The 17,355-nt window shown below is 57.8% G+C and overlaps 2 protein-coding genes across 3 annotated transcripts in view; both read left to right on the plus strand.

Moving 5' to 3' along the window:
- CCDC127 (coiled-coil domain containing 127) overlaps positions 1-17,355 on the plus strand; it is a 417,207-nt gene that overhangs the window by 124,732 nt on the left and 275,120 nt on the right. The window contains exon 1 of one of the 2 annotated variants that reach the window (XM_050795360.1): positions 3,587-3,596. The exons of the other annotated variant lie outside the window; for it this stretch is intronic. The gene's annotated coding sequence lies outside the window, so the exon portion shown is untranslated. Of the gene's footprint in view, positions 1-3,586; positions 3,597-17,355 lie in introns of those variants that run through there. 2 annotated transcript variants of the gene reach the window in all.
- Positions 1-17,355, plus strand: part of SLC9A3 (solute carrier family 9 member A3) — a 47,189-nt gene that overhangs the window by 1,411 nt on the left and 28,423 nt on the right. The window lies entirely within an intron of this gene.

Genomic DNA, 17,355 nt, shown 5'->3' on the forward strand with positions numbered 1-17,355 from the left:
GCAGCCTCCTCCCTTCTCTGCAGCCTCCTCCCTTCTCTGCAGCCTCCTCCTCACCCCGGTGTCTTTCAGCTCCCGGCCTGGGCTGCCTGCTCTCCGGGCTCACGCTGGCCTCGCTGTGCTTTCCACTGGGGGCTTGCGATGCTGGCCGTGGGGGAGTCTCTGAGGCTGGCTGCCTCCTACAGGTGATTTCCTTGAGAAGGTCCCCTGGGGCATCAGGGAGGTCCAGCCTCAACCTGGGCTCTGCGGTCGCCCAGTCCTAAAGCTCACCCTGCTTTCCTCTGACGGGCGTGTCCCGCTGGTGTAAACTGAATAGGTAATTTCTTTTCTTTCTTTTCTTTTTTGAGACGGGGTTTCATTCTTGTTGCCCAGGCTGGAGTGCAATGACGCGATCTCGGCTCACTGCAGCCTCCACCTCCTGCCACAGCCTCTCTGGGATTACAGGCATGTGCCACCAAGCCCGGCTAATTTGTATTTTTAGTAGAGACAGGGTTTCTCCATGTTGGTCAGGCTGGTCTTGAACTCCAGACCTCAGGTGATCCACCCGCCTCGGCCTCCCAAAGTGCTGGGATGACAGGCGTGAGCCACCGCGCCTGGTCCTGAATATGTAATTTCTGTACAATCTGGGGCCTCTCCCAGTTCAGCCCCGTGTACAGAGTCAGAATCTGGCATCTGAAGGTCCGAAGACAGCCACCAGGCACCAGCCAGCCCCGCCTGGGAGCCCGCAGGGAGGGCACACTGACCGGGGCTTTGCCTGGCCTCAGAGTTTGTTATTCACCAGGAAAAGCCTTCGGGTCTCCCAGACACTTGGACTGGTTCTGGAAAGACGTCCTTGAGGGCAAGGAGCTGCCGGCTCCAGCAGCAAGTCCCGGGGGCAGGGCGGTCCCAGAATGCATCTCCTGGGGAGCTGGCCCTTTACGAAGGCCCACCCTGATAGCACCGAGTGAGCGGCTGTCTTTGTCCCGGGGTTGTTGGCCCCACCTGGGAGGCAAGAGCCTCGCCTCGCGCAGCTGTGAGAGCTCATCGAAGCATCCCACCGGCACAGACCTCTCCAGACCTTCCCTCTACACTCGCTGTCATCCCCTCAACCCACTGTCCAAGCTGCAGCCCCGGCAGTCACAGCTGAGGTCTGCCCTGGGTCTGCCCTGATTGGCCCCCAGGCTGTCCCACCCTCCATCCCCTCTCTGCCAGCCACACCTCTTGAACGCAGCCCCTGGCCCTCCCTGTGTGCTTCCTCCCCCAACCCCTCCCCTGTGAACTCTGGACTTCTCAGATTCTGCTGGCCCAGACCGTCCTCCTTGTGCAGCCAGCCTCGGGTGCACGACCTGTGTTCCCAGCGGACCCTCACATCCAGGCCTTCACAGACGCCGGGGCCTGAGCCTGCACCACAGCGGGACTTCTCCCACTTTACCCAGCCTCCTTCACATGCCCACAGCCCCCAGACCAGGGTCCGAACCTACTAAACTGCTTGGCACATTTTGCTGTTTAAAATGATCAGGGATTGGCCAAACTCTTTCAGTCTCAAGTTACACAAACAGAAATGTCTCTTCCAACAGAAAAGAGCTGCATTCCTGTTGCTTTTCCAAACATTTGCTGAATTTCTCACACGTCCTGAGTGTTTCTAACTCACAGCCCCAGGCTTCTTTTTTTTTTTTTTTTTTATACTTTAAGTTCTAGGGTACATGTGCATAACGTGCAGGTTTGTTACATATGTATACTTGTGCCGTGTTGGTGTGCTGCACCCATCAACTCGTCAGCACCCATCAACTCGTCATTTATATCAGGTATAACTCCCAATGCAATCCCTCCCCCCTCCCCCCTCCCCATGATAGGCCCCGGTGTGTGATGTTCCCCTTCCCGAGTCCAAGTGATCTCATTGTTCAGTTCCCACCTATGAGTGAGAACATGCGGTGTTTGGTTTTCTGTTCTTGTGATAGTTTGCTAAGAATGATGGTTTCCAGCTGCATCCATGTCCCTACAAAGGACACAAGCTCATCCTTTTTTATGGCTGCATAGTATTCCATGGTGTATATGTGCCACATTTTCTTAATCCAGTCTGTCACTGATGGACATTTGGGTTGGTTCCAAGTCTTTGCTATTGTGAATAGTGGAGGCATCACGCTACCTGACTTCAAACTATACTACAAGGCTACAGTAACCAAAACAGCATGGTACTGGTACCAAAACAGAGATATAGACCAATGGAACAGAACAGAGTCCTCAGAAATAATACCACACATCTACAGCCATCTGATCTTTGACAAACCTGAGAGAAACAAGAAATGGGGAACGGATTCCCTATTTAATAAATGGTGCTGGGAAAATTGGCTAGCCATAAGTAGAAAGCTGAAACTGGATCCTTTCCTTACTCCTTATACGAAAATTAATTCAAGATGGATTAGAGACTTAAATGTTAGACCTAATACCATAAAAACCCTACAGGCTTCTTCAATTTGTAACCTAGTTGGGGAAATAAGAGTCCCGGGATCCTGAAACCCACAGCAATGTTGATCCCAGGAGGCTTCTACTCCAGGCAGCTTGGGACAGAGGATGGCTAGAGGGCCAGAGCTGCCCCAAGCAAATGCTGGGGCTGGGGCCTCAGCAGGTGGCCCAGGTGCCTGGGCAAGGAACCGGTGCTGCTGTTGGCCCACCAGCCTCAGGCTGCGTGTCTGGGCTCCGTCAGGGGCTCCCCACAAGTCCCCTATTTGTGTGCACTGGGGGTTCCCCTGCCTGTTACAGCATCTTTTTAAAATGCAGAAGGGGAGGCAGGGGCCAAGGCCAGGGAGCCAGTCCACAGCCCAGACCTCCCAGACTGAGAGGATGAGGAAGTCTTTAGCAGTGGAGGCGGCAGGGACTAGTGTCTGCTTCAGGCAGGGTGAGGGGGCTTCTTCCTGTGCCCCTTGGGGGCCCCCAGCCTGTAGCCACCCACACCAGGGTCACTCTAGGCCTTAGGTGCCCACCAGATCCCCGCCTCACCCTGCACCGTCCGCGTTGGGGACCCTGGGCCAGGCTTTCCTTCCTTCCTGGGCTTCCTCTGGGGGCTGAGGCTGCGCCTTGCAGAGACCGCCAGGCCCGGCAGCACTGGGTGGGGGCCCTGGGGTGGGGGCCCTGGGGTGGGATTCAGGCAGCAGCAGGTGTCAGGACTGCCAGGAATGGGCCCCTGGAAGGAGAGGGAGATGGGGGTGTCAGAAGCCAGAGGGGAGGCCCAAGGAGGGTCCCTGGGGAAGCAGAGGGAGGCAGGGGGAGGCCCAAGCAACTCAGCTACGGGCCTTGGAGGACTTTGGTCCCCACCTAGTGTCGTGGTGAGGAGTGGATGTGGTCAGATCTGGGTTCTCAGACGACTGGCCATGGGGCAGAGAATGGCACTGGGGAGATTCTGGGAAGACAGTGAGGAGCTTCCCTTGGGCATCAGGGCGGTGGACCGCAGGGCCTCTTTGGGGCAGGGGTGGGAATGTCACAGGGTCATCAGTGACACAGCAGGGGCCAGATCTCCTGGTCCCATCCTGTTCTCAACCCTTGGGGGGACTCTGCTGCACTGACCTCGCCTCGCAGCTCAGCCACACACGAGCAACAGGACCCGACCAAAAGGGAATTGGGGGAGTTAAATTTTGAGATGTTGGAGACTGGGGAGGGGCTGGGGCTGGGAGTGGATTCTAAGCCCAGCTGCGTCTATTTGTCCCCAAGTGTTTGGCCGTGGGGACCCCTTGGGTTGTGGACGCACAGGAGGTGTGGGAGCCGACATCTCATGGACCCAAACTCCAGAGCTGGGCAGCGCTGGCTCAGGGAGGTGGCGCCTTGAGGGGGTAGGACCTGAGCAGCGGCAGTGATGGCCCACGGGGAAACCAGGACAGTGGGGCTGGGTGGGGGCGGGCAGGTGGGACAGGCTCTGGAAGAGGAGTTCGTGTTGCTGAGGGGTTTGAGGGGGGAGGCCCAGGCTGTCCCACGTCTTGACAAGCCCTGGCTGGAAGGGCAGGTGGGAGCGAGACGGGTATCTGGAGTCTGCAGTGCCTCGCACAGCCATAGGAGGGTCGGGAGGACACTGGGGCGCAGGGTCAGAAGAGCAGCCTCCCCATCTCTGAGCGGTGCACCTCTCCTGTGGGAGTGTGGGAATGCTTTTCCGCAGGAGCTTCAGCCTTGGGGTTGCAGCACCTCCTCCTTAACTGGACAGGGCTCAAGACCCAGATCCCTGAGCGCCAGATTCCCTGCTCTGGGTCCCAAATCTGAGGCACCAGGTGCCTCCTTGCTGTCTGAGTGGGGTGCAGGAGGTTGCCCTAACCCGGCACTCGATCCCGGACCCCCGCTATCTAACCCAGGGTGTCCCAGGGGGTCTCTGCCACTGGGGGTGTGATACTGCCTAGACCACCTGCCTAAGCTGTGGATTTCTCCAAGGTGCAGCCCTCTACCAGGCACTCGGTGCCCAGGCTGTGAGGGCAGCTGTGGGGTCATCTTCACCTCCTGGGGTGGATGGTTTTATTGCACGTGCTCTGGTCCTGGAGGCAGGAATCCCTCAATGCGCACAGCGCTTACCCCCCACCATATCTGCTACCCACTCCAGTTGAACTGCCCTTAGATTCTCCTTGAAGAAGCATAGGAAAGGAGGGTCTGGGGACAAGGACGGCCTAGAAGGCCAGGGTGGGCAGCAGAGTCCCCAGGGGACCCAGCCCTCCCAGGAGAGGACCAGTGAGAGGGCCCCGTGGATCCCAGTCCTGGCAGGAGATGTGCACTCAGTGGGTTTGGAGTCAGGAGCCCTCACAGGAGGCCTGGAAGCAAGGACTCTCCCAGGAGTCTCCACAGGGGAGGGTCTGGCCCTGAAGGGGTGAAGTCTCATTTTCCAGGAGCTGCCCACAGGAGAATCAGCTGTAGGCTGTAAAACAATCCATGGCATTTGGAGCTAAGGTGTCGCCCAGGAGAATCCTGAGGAAAGGGGCAAAGGTTGGGAAGTGCTGATAGCATCTGGGGCAGGGAAGGAACCACCAGGGCTCCCTGTGGGTACCTGGCAGCTCTGCCAGAGGCCCAGAGAGAGAGAGGGATGGTGAGTCACTCTTGGCTGCCAGCTCCCCCAACCCCTCCCTGCCACCCTGGGAGCTCCCCGCCTCTGGGCGTGTGTGGCGCTCCCTGTGACCACACAGGCTTGTTGAGATGCCTGTCTGAGCCCAAGCTCCAGCACCTAAGCAGTCTCATGTCTACCGCAGAAATGGCTGAACTCCCCTAGCGTGGCCGCCCCTACCACCGGCTTCTCCAGGAGCCAGGGGCTGCACTGGGGCATGCTTAGAGTTGGGGTTCCCATCCTGCACATCATCTGCCCAGCATCTGGGCCGAGTCCCACACCCAGGAGTCTCAGTGCACGATGAAGCTGCCAAGGCTCTCCCCATCCACCCTTGAGACAAGAGTCTTGGGATACCAGGTGTCAGGGTGCCAGGTGTTGGGGTGCCAGGTTTCTGGGTACCAGGTGTTGGGGTACCAGGTCTCAGGGTGCCAGGTCATGAAGTGCCATATCTCAGGGTGCTAGATCTTGGGGTATCACGTCTCAGGGTGCCAGGTCTCAGGGTACCAGGTCCTGGGGTGCCAGACGCCATCCTCCCCCAAGTCATGCACCCACCCCAGCTTCATCCCTTCATACTCAGCATCTCTCCTGCCCCTCCTTTCCTGAGCTCAGAGCCTTCCTCTTCCCAGTTCCTGAGGGCACCTCCTCCTCTAAGGTCTTTTGGCTCAACCAAGTTGGTGCCACAAGGGCAGGGATTGTCTGTCTTATTCCTCCTGTGTCCCCAGTGCCTGTCCCCAGCAGGGCCCTGCAGATCTGAGCACGTGAATGGACACCTGGATGGATGGATGACTGAATAGATAGATGGATGAATGCGTGGATTGATGGATGGATGAATGGATGAGCAAATGGATGCAAGGGTGGATGAGTTGAATGGATGGATGGATGGATGAGTGGATGGATGGATGGATGGATGGATGGTTTGGGTGAATGGATGAGTGAATGGATGGATGGATGGGTAGATGGATGGATGGATGGATGGTTTGGGTGAATGGATGAGTGAATGGATGGATGGGTGGGTGGGTGGATGGATGGATGGATGGATAAATGGCTATCTGAATGAGTGAATGGGTGGTTTGATGGATAGATGAGTGAGTGGATGGATGGATAGATGGATGGGTGAATGGATGGATGAGTGGATTGATGGAAGGATGAGTGAATGGATAGCTGGATGGATGAGTGGATTGATGGATGGATGAGTGAATGGATGGGTGGGTGGATGGATGGATGGATGAGTGGATTGATGGATGGATGAGTGAATGGATGGGTGGGTGGATGGATGAATGGATGGATGGCTTGGATGAATGGATGAGTGAATGGATGGATGGGTGGATTGATGGATGGATGGATAGACAGATGAATTAATGGATATATGGATGAGTGAATGGATGGATGGATGGATGAGTGGACTGAAGGATGGATGGGTGAGTGAACTGATGGATGGATGAGTGAATGAATGGATATATGGATGAGTGAATGGATGGATGGATGAGTGAGTGAGTGAATGGACAGATGGGTGGATGGCTGATGAGTGAATGGATGGTGGATGGATAAGTGGATTGATGGATGGATGAGTGAGTGGATGGGTGAATGGATGAGTAAATGGATGGATGGGCAGATGGATGGGTAGATGTGTGGAAGGATGGATGGATGGATGGATGGATGGATGGATGGATGGATGGATGAGTGGATGGATGGATGCACCCACAAGGAGGAATGAATGAATGAGTAGATGGACAAATGGATGGATGAATGCACGCATGGGAGAGTAAAGGAGTGGAGGGATAAACATTGGCTTACCATGTATAAGCTTCATCCAAAACCATCTGGACACTGGGCCCAGGAAGAGGCTGTCTCAGCTCCTTGGCTAAACTATTTCCTTAAATTACCACAGCGCCTCCAGTGAGCAGCACACCTACTTCCGGATGACAATGGCTTTAGAGGCGCCGCCTGCCAAGGAGTGGCAGACTTAACCTGCAAAGTGGGATCATTGACAAGCAATTGCAGCATCGGCTCAGAGCTTTGGCAGATCTGGGCTCAGCATGGTGAGCACCATCGGCCCCACACAGAGCTTTCCCAGGAGTGGGTCATGTGCCCGGAGAGAAACCACACTCACCTGGCCTAAAACATGCTCTACTGTCAGCTGAAATCTTAGCTATGCCTTAGCTATGCCTTCTGGAATAAGACAGACAAACCCAGCCCATCCTGATGTTGCCAGGCCTGGGAAGATGCAGACACACCCTGGGCAGGCCCTGACTTGGTGCTGGGACTGCCCAACCTGGCACCCTCCTGGGACAAAGAGTGGAACCTGGGTCACAGGCAGCCAATACCCTTAGCATGCCAACCACTTTTAGGTATGCAAAGTCAAGCAGGACTCTGCAGCAGCCAGAGCTCTGGGCAATAGAGGAGCGCTCTCCAGTTTAATATTCACTCAATAAACATTCAGTGCCCACCACGCCCTATAGGCAGTGGGGATCCCACTTCAAATGAGACCCAAATATCCCAGGGGGCAGCACTCCTGGGAGGACACCAAGGACCAAAGACAGCCAGGAAGCCATCCCTGGGGCGGAGCGGCAGCCACAGCCCTGTGGGTTGGGGGAAGCATGTTCAGGGAAGGAATAGCCAGAGTCAAGTGCCTGAGGCAACAAGTGTGGATGAGGGTCAGGGGGAGTGTGTGTGTGAGGGCCGGGGGGTGGGGGGGGTGTGTGTGAGGGCCGGGGGGTGGGGTGTGTGTGTGTGAGGGCCGGGGTGTGTGTGTGTGTGTGAGGGCCGGGGGTGTGTGTGTGTGTGTGTGTGTGAGGGCCGGGGGGAGTGTGTGTGTGTGTGAGGGCCGGGGGGAGTGTGTGTGTGTGAGGGCCGGGGTGTGTGTGTGTATGTGTGAGGGCCGGGGTTGTGTGTGTGTGTGTGTGTGTGTGTGAGGGCCGGGGGAGTGTGTGTGTGAGGGCCGGGGGGAGTGTGTGTGTGTGTGAGGGCCGGGGGGGAGTGTGTGTGTGTGTGAGGGCCGGGGGGAGTGTGTGTGTGTGAGGGCCGGGGGTGTGTGTGTGTGTGTGTGTGTGTGAGGGCCGGGGTGTGTGTGTGTGTGGGTGTGTGTGTGTGTGAGGGCCGGGGGGAGTGTGTGTGTGTGTGAGGGCCGGGGGGGAGTGTGTGTGTGTGAGGGCCGGGGGGAGTGTGTGTGTGTGAGGGCCGGGGGGTGTGTGTGTGTGTGTGTGAGGGCCGGGGGGTGTGTGTGTGTGTGAGGGCCGGGGGGGAGTGTGTGTGTGTGAGGGCCGGGGGGGAGTGTGTGTGTGTGAGGGCCGGGGGCAGTGTGTGAGTGTGTGAGGGGTAGGGGGAGTGTGTGTGTGAGTGGCGGGGGAGTGTGTGTGAGGGGCAGGGGGAGTGTGTGTGTGTGTGAGGGGTAGGGGGAGTGTGTGTGTGAGGGGTAGGGGAAGTGTGTGTGTGAGTGGCGGGGGAGTGTGTGTGAGGGGTAGGGGGAGTGTGTGTGTGTGTGTGAGGGGCGGAGGAGTGTATGTGGGTGTGTGAGTGGTGGGGTTGTGCATGGGTGTGTGAGTGGCGGGGGAGTGTGTGTGAGTGGCAGGGGAGTGTGTGTGTGTAAGGGGCGGAGGAGTGTATGTGGGTGTGTGAGTGGTGGGGTTGTGCATGGGTGTGTGAGTGGCAGGCAGTAATGTGTGGGTGTTTGAGGAGCAGCAGGGAATGTGTGTGTCTAGGGAGCAGGGGAACCCGTGGAGGAGAAGCGGAAGGTGGTCCTTGCACTCTGGCCATGTGATGACCATGTTCAGAGCTGGGGTGAGCTCTGGGTGGCTCCCTCACGTTGGCGAGTACCTTTACCAGCCTGAGCTCTGGGCTCCCTGCTCTGTCCGATTGCCGGCCTTCCCTTGGGGCTGGCTGTGTGTCAAGTCCATTTCCAAAGCCTCTTCTTGTCAGTCTAGGAAGAATTGAGATGGAGCCTGGGGCCGTGCCCAGGCGGAGTCAGGAGAGCAGCTGGGGTGCCCAAGGGGTTCCCATGTGTGCACCGTCCACAGGGGCCTGAAAGGAAGGAGGGAGGGGCGGGCAGAGCAGGAGGGGCTGTAATAGCTGCCCCGGGCAGGGGGAATTCCAGAAACAGGAGGGGCACATCCTGGGAGTGGGCCTGGCCGTTGGTGCTGCTGTGCTGGGGAGGATGGTTAGGGCCGCGACTGCGACTCCAGGTTGATGGCATGGACTCTGGGGTGGGGGGTGGGGGGCCGAGAAATCTCCCCACGTCTCCTCATGGAAGGCTCTGCCTTCGGGAAAGACCAGGTGACCCGTGCCAAGACCCTGGTCTCTGGAGGGCGGCCTTTGAGTGCATCCCTGAGGGCTTTGTGCTGGGCCATCCCAGCCAGTCCCCCCTATCTGGTTCTGGGAGCCAGCCCTGGGCAGGGACAAAGCCAGGGTCCCCTTCTGGACTGTGCAGGGCTAGGGCAGAGGGAAGGAGCTGGGCCTGGGGGCACCAGCAGCTTCCTCCTTTCTCCTTCCTCCTCGGATCAGGGAACTTCCAAGTTCACCGCCTGCTGAGTTGCCATGCCAAAGTCCAAGGGTTTGAGCTCTCTGTTGGGAAAAGATTTCTTGCAAGTCTGAATTCGAAAGTTGAAAACACCTGTTTCTAAGAGCTTTGGGGGTGATACAAAGTGCGGAAGAACAGCAGCTCCTGGGGGCTCTGTCCTCAGATTCAGCCTCAGATGTTTGGTGCAGAGGACACGGGGCTGACCGGACAGTGAAGACAGATTCCCCTTAGAACCCGGTCCTCAGAGGCCCTCAGTGGGCCATAGCACTCCTTCCCCACCTACTGGCTGTGGGACCCACTGGGCAGGGCTGCCCGAGGGACCACAGTGAGCAAAGCCCCCGACAGGCAAGGCCCGATGGGCCTCGGGGGGCAGGTGGGCCCCAGGAGTGGTGGAGCCAGTGGCCACTGGTCTTGGGTGACTCTGCGGAGCTGGGGAGGGAGGGCGCAGGCTGGAGGCTGGGCCTCAGAGCCCCCCGAGGGACAGAGCCCCTGGACTGACAGCCCTGGCGGCACACAGCCTGGGAGACCGCAGGTCAGGGAGGAAGAGGGAGTGTGTGAAGCCTCTGGGAACCGGCACCGGGACGGCCTGAGCACGCGTGTGTGACGCGTCTGGGAACCGGACCCAGGACGGCCTGAGCACGCGTGTGTGACGCGTCTGGGAACCGGCACCGGGACAGCCTGAGCACGCGTGTGTGACGCGTCTGGGAACCGGACCCAGGACGGCCTGAGCACGCGTGTGTGACGCGTCTGGGAACCGGCACCCGGATGGCCTGAGCACGCGTGTGTGACGCGTCTGGGAGCCGGCACCGGGACGGCCTGAGCACGCGTGTGTGACGCGTCTGGGAACCGGCACTGGGACGGCCTGAGCACGCGTGTGAAGCGTCTGGGAATCGGCACCGGGACGGCCTGAGCACGCCTCCCCAAGGGTTTACCCATGTGAGCGCCACTTCCAGGTTTCTGTCTTAATCCTGGTTTTCTCAAGATCTGAAGGTTAATTTTAGGATTAGTTAGAGTCAACTGTGATTAGGGAAGTAACCTCTTCCCAGAAAGCAGGGTGCCCTCCCGAGCCGGGGCTGGGGCCTTGCCAGGCACCATCGTCTCTGCTTCTCTGGATTTTGCCTGCCGCCCACACCCAGCACACAGTGGGGGAGTCTCTTCAGGTGGAACTGGCTTGGGTTGGTTGAGCGCTGCTCCCAGGAGAAGCTCCAGTGGCTGTGTGTGGCCCGCCTGCCTTCGGAGGGAGAGGAGCCCTCGGGCACAGCCCTGTTGCCAGAGGTGCCGACAAATGGGAGAGCTGCGTTACTGTGTACCAACATCACAGGGGGAGAAGGCGAGGGGGGCCCAGGGCTGCTGTCTGCCCACCAGAGCTGTCCCTGGGCCCCTGAGGAGCACATGTGTTGCATGGAGGCGGCAGGTGTGTGCTGGGAAGTCAGACGTGGCCGTCTCAGCATCCACCGTGTCTCAGGAACCCTGTGGTCAGGACCCACCCAACTGCCCACGGGGCTGACGCATTCTCTGCCTCACACACCCCGGTGGCACAGACCCTGGGCATCACTCGTGCGCCTGGCGCTCTCCTCCCATCCCACTCCGCATCCTCAGAGGGGCCACATGCTTTTAGGGGGCACTTGGGCTCTGTTAGAGCAGGGGGTGGGGCTCCCGTGTGTGAGGGCCCATCTAGCACCTGCGTCCCGGCACAGCGGCTGTGCCATGCACCAGCCTTCCTCCCAGCCTTTCTCCTCCCCAAAAAGCATCAACAAAATGGAGCTCCCAGACACTGCCCGAGGTAAATGTTGCCAGTCAAAACCCCAAAGGGGCTGCTGCGTCCCGGCTGTAACCAGTGCCACTGTCGTGTTCCAGAAGCATCCCTGGCTTTGTGGTTTGCTGGAGTCTCAGCAGCTGGGTCTCAGTGGTCCCAGCCCACACCACGCAGCCCACAGTAGGTGCACACCCCCCTCCCTCACCCTCCTGGTGTCCAGGTTCCGAAGTCTCAGTGTCGCTGCAGGAGGCAATTCTCCAGCCTCAGTTTCCGCTCTCTTGGGTTTTGCTGCAGTGGAAACCTCTGTAACCGCCTTTCCCCCTTTTATCTTCTAGTGAAAAGTGGGACTGGTATTTGCTCTGATCTTGGTGACGCTGGACAGTAGTGTCGGCACCGTGGAGTCAGAATTGATAGGTGGGTCAAGAGGAGACTGGCCGCCAGGCCTCTGCACGCCTGGCCCTTCCTCCAGGGGTGCCTCTGCCTGGGCTCCGCCTGCCCACCGCACACACTCTCTGCCTGGAATGCTGTCCTCATCCCCTCAGCCTGGCCTTCTCCAGCCCACCCCAAAAGGAGCGCCCCCCCCCACAGCTTCGGGGACGCCCTTTCTTAGAAAATGAATGGACTTAAGTTTCTTAGTAAAGTTGTGGATTTACAGAATATTGAGCTGATAGTATAACGTTCCCTCTAGCCACACCCCAGCCCTTCCCTCCCCCAGTCCCCCCTACTGCTAACAGGCGGCATTGGTGTGATACCTTTGTCATGATGCAGCCACTCTTGATACATTATATTAATTGAGGTCCACAGTTTACATTAGGGCTCATTCTTGGTGTTGCACTTCTGTGGGTTTGGACACGGGTACAATGACATGGATCCAGCATTACAGTCTCATCCAGAGAACTTCACGGCCCTAAAAATCCTCTGTGCTCTGCCTGTTCATCCCTCTCTCCCCCAACCCGTGGCAACCACTGTCTCCATAGTTGTGCCTTTTCCAGAATGTCATGTAGTTGGAAACCTATAGCGTGCAGCCTTCTGAAAGCGGCTTCTTTTACTTATTCATTGCATCTGTGTTTCCTCCGTATCTGTTCATGGCTTGACAGCTCATTTCTTCTTAGCACTGAATGAGATTCCACTATCTGGATCCATCCACCTACTGAAGGACATCTCAGTCGCTTCCAGGGTTTTTTGGTGATTATGAATAAAGCTGCTATAAACCTCCATGTGCAGGCTCTTGTGTGGACGGAGGATTTCAATCCTGTGGGCCTGACCATTGGGTCATGGCCTGCTTAGGTTTGTAGGAAACTGCCGTGCTTTCTTCCAAGTGGCTGCACCACCCTGTGCCCCCAGCAGTGCTGAGGGCACACTCCTGTGACCCCACATCCTCGCCGGCCTTCGGTGCTATCCGTGTCCTGGGTTTCAGCCACGCTAACGGGGGCGTGATGGTGTCTCCGTGTGTTTTAATTTGCGGCTCCACCATGACATGGGCTGCCGTGCGTATTTCAGGGGCTTATCTGCCGTCTGCCTGTCTTTGGTGAGGGGTCTGCCCAGATGTTTGGCTCATTTCTCAGCGGGTTGTTTATTTTTCCTATTGAGTTTTTAGAGTCCTTTGTGTGTTTTGAATTATAAACTCTTTAGGAGATACATGTTTTGCAGATGTCTTCTTTTGCAGAGAAAAAGTTTTTAATTTAATAAAGTCCGATTTATCATTTTTTTCTTTTATCGCTCATGCTTTTGGTGTTGATCGAAAAATTCATCACCAAACCCCAGGTTATGTAGCTTTTCTTCCATGCTATCTTCTAGAAATTTTATAGTTCTGTGTTTTACATTTAGGTCTTTTGTACACTTAAATGCCAGCCTTGCCATCCGAGAACAGTCAGACACTCTTGCCCCTGCCCAGCAAGGCCAGTGGGACCACAGTGCTCTCCTTGTGGCTCACAGTTTTGCTGGTGCGTGTTGGATATTTTAGGATCTCACATGTGGATGGGCAGGTATCTGACCCCTTATTATGAGGCTGGAGGGAATCGTGATGGGAGGTTACAAGAATGCAGGGTGGAACCTGCAGAGACAGGAAGAAGGGCTGAGGCCAGGGGAGACACGGGAAGACCTGGTGGGACAGCAGGTGTCCAGGCACAGCTTTGAGACAGTGTGAGCCATGGGAGGTCTCAGAGCACAGCAGTGCCCAGAGAAAGCTGCGTGTGCTGCTGGCGCGTCTTCCCACGCACCCCTGCACCCAGCAGCCCTGGCCTTTCCCACGGCTCCTTCACCTCCGTTTCCCTTGCCTTCCCCCCGTAGGATTCCCCAGGCAGCTGAACCCATTGACTCACAGAAGATGGCACCCACGGACGCCTGCCTGGGCCTTTCCCGGCTGAGTCTGTTCAGCCCGTGGGTAGCGGGCCCTCAGCAAATACCTGAAAATGCACTGGGCATGTTCCCCTGCCAGGCAGAGAGCTCATGCATCCATGGGCCTCATCTTTTCCTCGGTTAGCTTTGTCAGATGAAAAATCAAGTGGTTCTAGGGTTCACTCAAGAAAACAGCAGTCTATGCCCACCTTGTCCCCTGGGCCCTGCTCCCCTGCGGTCGCCACAGTAAAGCCCAATGAGGTCTCCACCCCGGGCTTGGAGACAGCCTGACTGCGCCGGCCCCTGTCTCCAGGCCGGGACCAAGCGTGGTGCCGGCTCTTGGGGTGTGTCCCGCGGGGTCTGGCCTTCCCACCACGAACACCTTAGAGCTCGGTGGCAGTGTATGGCCATGTTTGCTTCCCCACACAGCATCTGGCTGTGCCTGGAGGGAACCATGCTCTCTGTTGCTGCTCTTGGCAGCCTTCTCTGAGCGTCCAGCAAGTGGCTCTGCTCCCAGCAAGCTGCTACACTCTGCAAGGGGCCCAAGCACCTGGGGATCCGCCTGCTTCCAATGCCCCCAGACCTCCAGCGGCTCCCCCTGTCCAGCCCAGCACCTGTCTCCCCGACACACTCTCCTCCACATCGCCGGAGCCCCTCTTCTCCTGAAGCCTCCCCCATCCCTGCTCAGGCCCTGGGAAGCCAGCTGAGTGCTGTGCGGCTGAGCGCTGACTGCAGGGGGGCCAATGCCAGCTGCCCCCACAGCCCCTCTGAGATGCCTTTGCCTTGCTTGATTCACGCCGCGGGAACTGGTTTCCCTTACAAATCATCAGGCCCTGCGCCAGCTTCTTCTGGCGTCCATGCAAGACTCGGAGGCCTTCCTCGTTCCTGCTGCTTTGCAGGGGGCCTCCTCCCCCTCCCCGCGCCCCATTCTCCTCACTCCCTGAAGTGCTTTGGGGTGTAGCTAACTTCACCTGCTGTGCCAGGTCCCTGGCGGGCCACTGAGTCTGGAAACGCAAGCTTGGTTCTGGGAACGGCTGTGGCGGTTCCTGTCCATGGTTCTCCATCTTCTGCCCACGCCTGAGTTCCAGGGTTCCACATTCAGCCCACATGTGTCCAGCCTACTCTGCCCTCAAGCCCTTCCTTCCTCTCTCCCTCCCTTCCTCCCTTCCTCCCTTCCTCCCTTCTTTTCCTCCCTCCTTCCTTCCTTCCTTCCATCTAGCTCTGTTGCCCAGGCTGCAGTGCAGTGGCATGCACTCGACTCACTGCAACCTCCACCTCTTGGCTTCAAGTGATTCTTTATGCCTCAGCCTCCTGAGTAGCTGGGATTACAGGCGTGGGCCACCGTACCCAGCTAATTTTTGTAATTTACTTTAGTAGAGACAGTTTCACCATGCTGCCCAGGCTGGTCTTTAACTCCTGGCCTCAAGTGATCCACCCCACCATTAGTCCCCCAAAGTGCTAGTGCTGGGATTACAGGCGTGAGCCACCATGCCTGGCCCTACATTTTCTTTATGTGTCTTTTTTCTCTATCTTTGGAGATAATTTTTTTTTTTTTTGAGACGGGATCTGGTTCTGTCACCCAGGTTGGAATGCAGTGGTGCAATCTCAGCTCATAGCTGTCACCCAGGTTGGAATGCAGTGGTGTGATCTCAGCTCATAGCAGCCTCCACGTCCCAGGCTCAAGTGATCCTCCTGCCTCAGCCTCCCAAGTAGCTGGGACCACAGGCAAGCCATGCCTGGCTAGTTTTGGTATTTTGTAGAGATGGGGTCTCACTACGTTGCCCAGGTTGGTCTCGAACTCCTGGGCTCAAATTATTCTCCCGCCTCTGCCTCTCAAAGTGCTGAGTTCACAGGTGTGAGCCGCCACGTCCGGCCCGAGAGAAATTCTTAACCTCCTCTTTCAACTCCTCTGTTGAGTTTTAAACTTTAGCTGTCACGTCTGACTCCCGGGAGGTCTTCCTCTCTAATGGCCTTGCCCTTACCGCGTGGGGGCGATGGTGATGCTGAGGCCTGCGTCTCCCTGCGGTGTCTCCATCCCCGGGCGCGCTCTGGGCTGCTTGTGATTCCGCAGCTGGGCTCCGAGGCTGAGCACCCCTCACCCCTTCTCCTGGCTCCATTGGTGTGAGGGGCGGGCGCCAGGAAGCTGAAGGAGAACTGCAGCCACACGGGTGTGGGCGGGGACTCGGGTGTCTGCGGGGCGGGGACTCGGGTGTGGGCGGGGACTCGGGTGTCTGCGGGGCGGGGACTCGGGTGTCTGCGGGGCGGGGATTCGGGTGTCTGCGGGGCGGGGACTCGGGTGTCTGCGGGGCGGGGATTCGGGTGTCTGCGGGGCGGGGACTCGGGTGTCTGCGGGGCGGGGATTCGGGTGTCTGCGGGGCGGGGACTCGGGTGTCTGTGGGGCGGGGACTCGGGTGTTGGGGTTGGGGATGGGATGCCAGTGTCTTTGGATCCCCCCAGGATGAGTGCAGTGGCTCAACCTGTAATCCCAGCACTTTGGGAAGCCAAGGCTGGAGGATCACATGAGCCCAGGAGTTTGAGACCAGGCTGGGCAACATGGTGAAACCCCATCTCTACAAAAAATACAAAAATTAGCCAGGCCTGGTGGTGCTTGCCTGTGGTCCCAGCCACTAGGGAGGCTGAGGTAGGAGGATCACTTGAACCTGGGATGTGGAGGCTGCATACCTGCACTCCAGCCTGGGCAATAGAGCCAGACATTATTTAAAAAAAAAAAAAAAAAAAAAGAGAGAGAGAGAAGCAGCTGGACCCCTCCTTCTGACCTGACCCGAAAACTTAAAAACAAGGATAATAAGTAACACGTCTTATCTTTCGTTTTCCTCGGGTTTGAGAACAAAGTCAACCCACTCTCTCTGAAGGAGTCTGATTTTTAATCTTCACAACTGCCCAGAAAAGTCAAGATTATCACCTTCCATGAGGAAACCAGATCTGCACGGGTTAAAACAGCCTGTTGGGAAGTGGCCAGACAGGTCCCTGGTAGCAGCGCCCGGAGGGTGGGGAACCCCCGGGGTCTGGCTCTGGTTTGCGGCTGTCCGGGCTCTGGAGTGGTGCCTCACTTGGTGGGGCGGCCCCACAGGACAGGGAGCAGTGTGGGGGCCCTTGGGAGGACCCTGGGCCCTCCTGCATTTGGGGCAAATGACGGAGACACAGGGCACACCTCACGTAAGAATGTGCCCTGTGCGGGCTGCCCTGGCCGTGCTGCGTGCCCCGGCACCTTTTCTGCAGCTCAGTCAGTCCCGCACGTCTCCAGCCCCCATCTCGGGCCCCCGGTTCTAGGTGCCTTTCGCGTGTCTTTCCACCTTTGTCCTCTCCAGGTGGCATCAGTATCAAGAATCAATCCTCCCAACCGCCCCCTGCTCCTGCGTCCAGGCGAAGCTCGTGACAAAGTCCTGGCTTCGCGAGCAGGATAGTGGTGGATAGACAGGTAGAGGAGGATGGCTCCCTGATAGTGGTGGTGTCCGTGGCCACGTGAGCAGTTAGCAGGCTTGGAACCTGCCCACACAGTCGACCTGCACAAAAGAATTTCCCGGAGAGCACAGCCCCGCTGGAGTTCCTCTCCTAAGGGAGAAAGGTCAGCAAGACCCGAACTTGCCCCCCTGCAGGGCATTTGCAAACTCTTCGAAGCCTTTCAGAGGCTCCACCTGCACCCCAACCCCACCCCAAAGTGAGGAGGCCTCATGCCTTTGCCTC

This window comes from Macaca thibetana, chromosome 6 (assembly GCF_024542745.1).
Source record: "Macaca thibetana thibetana isolate TM-01 chromosome 6, ASM2454274v1, whole genome shotgun sequence".
NCBI classification, from domain to species: domain Eukaryota; kingdom Metazoa; phylum Chordata; class Mammalia; order Primates; family Cercopithecidae; genus Macaca; species Macaca thibetana.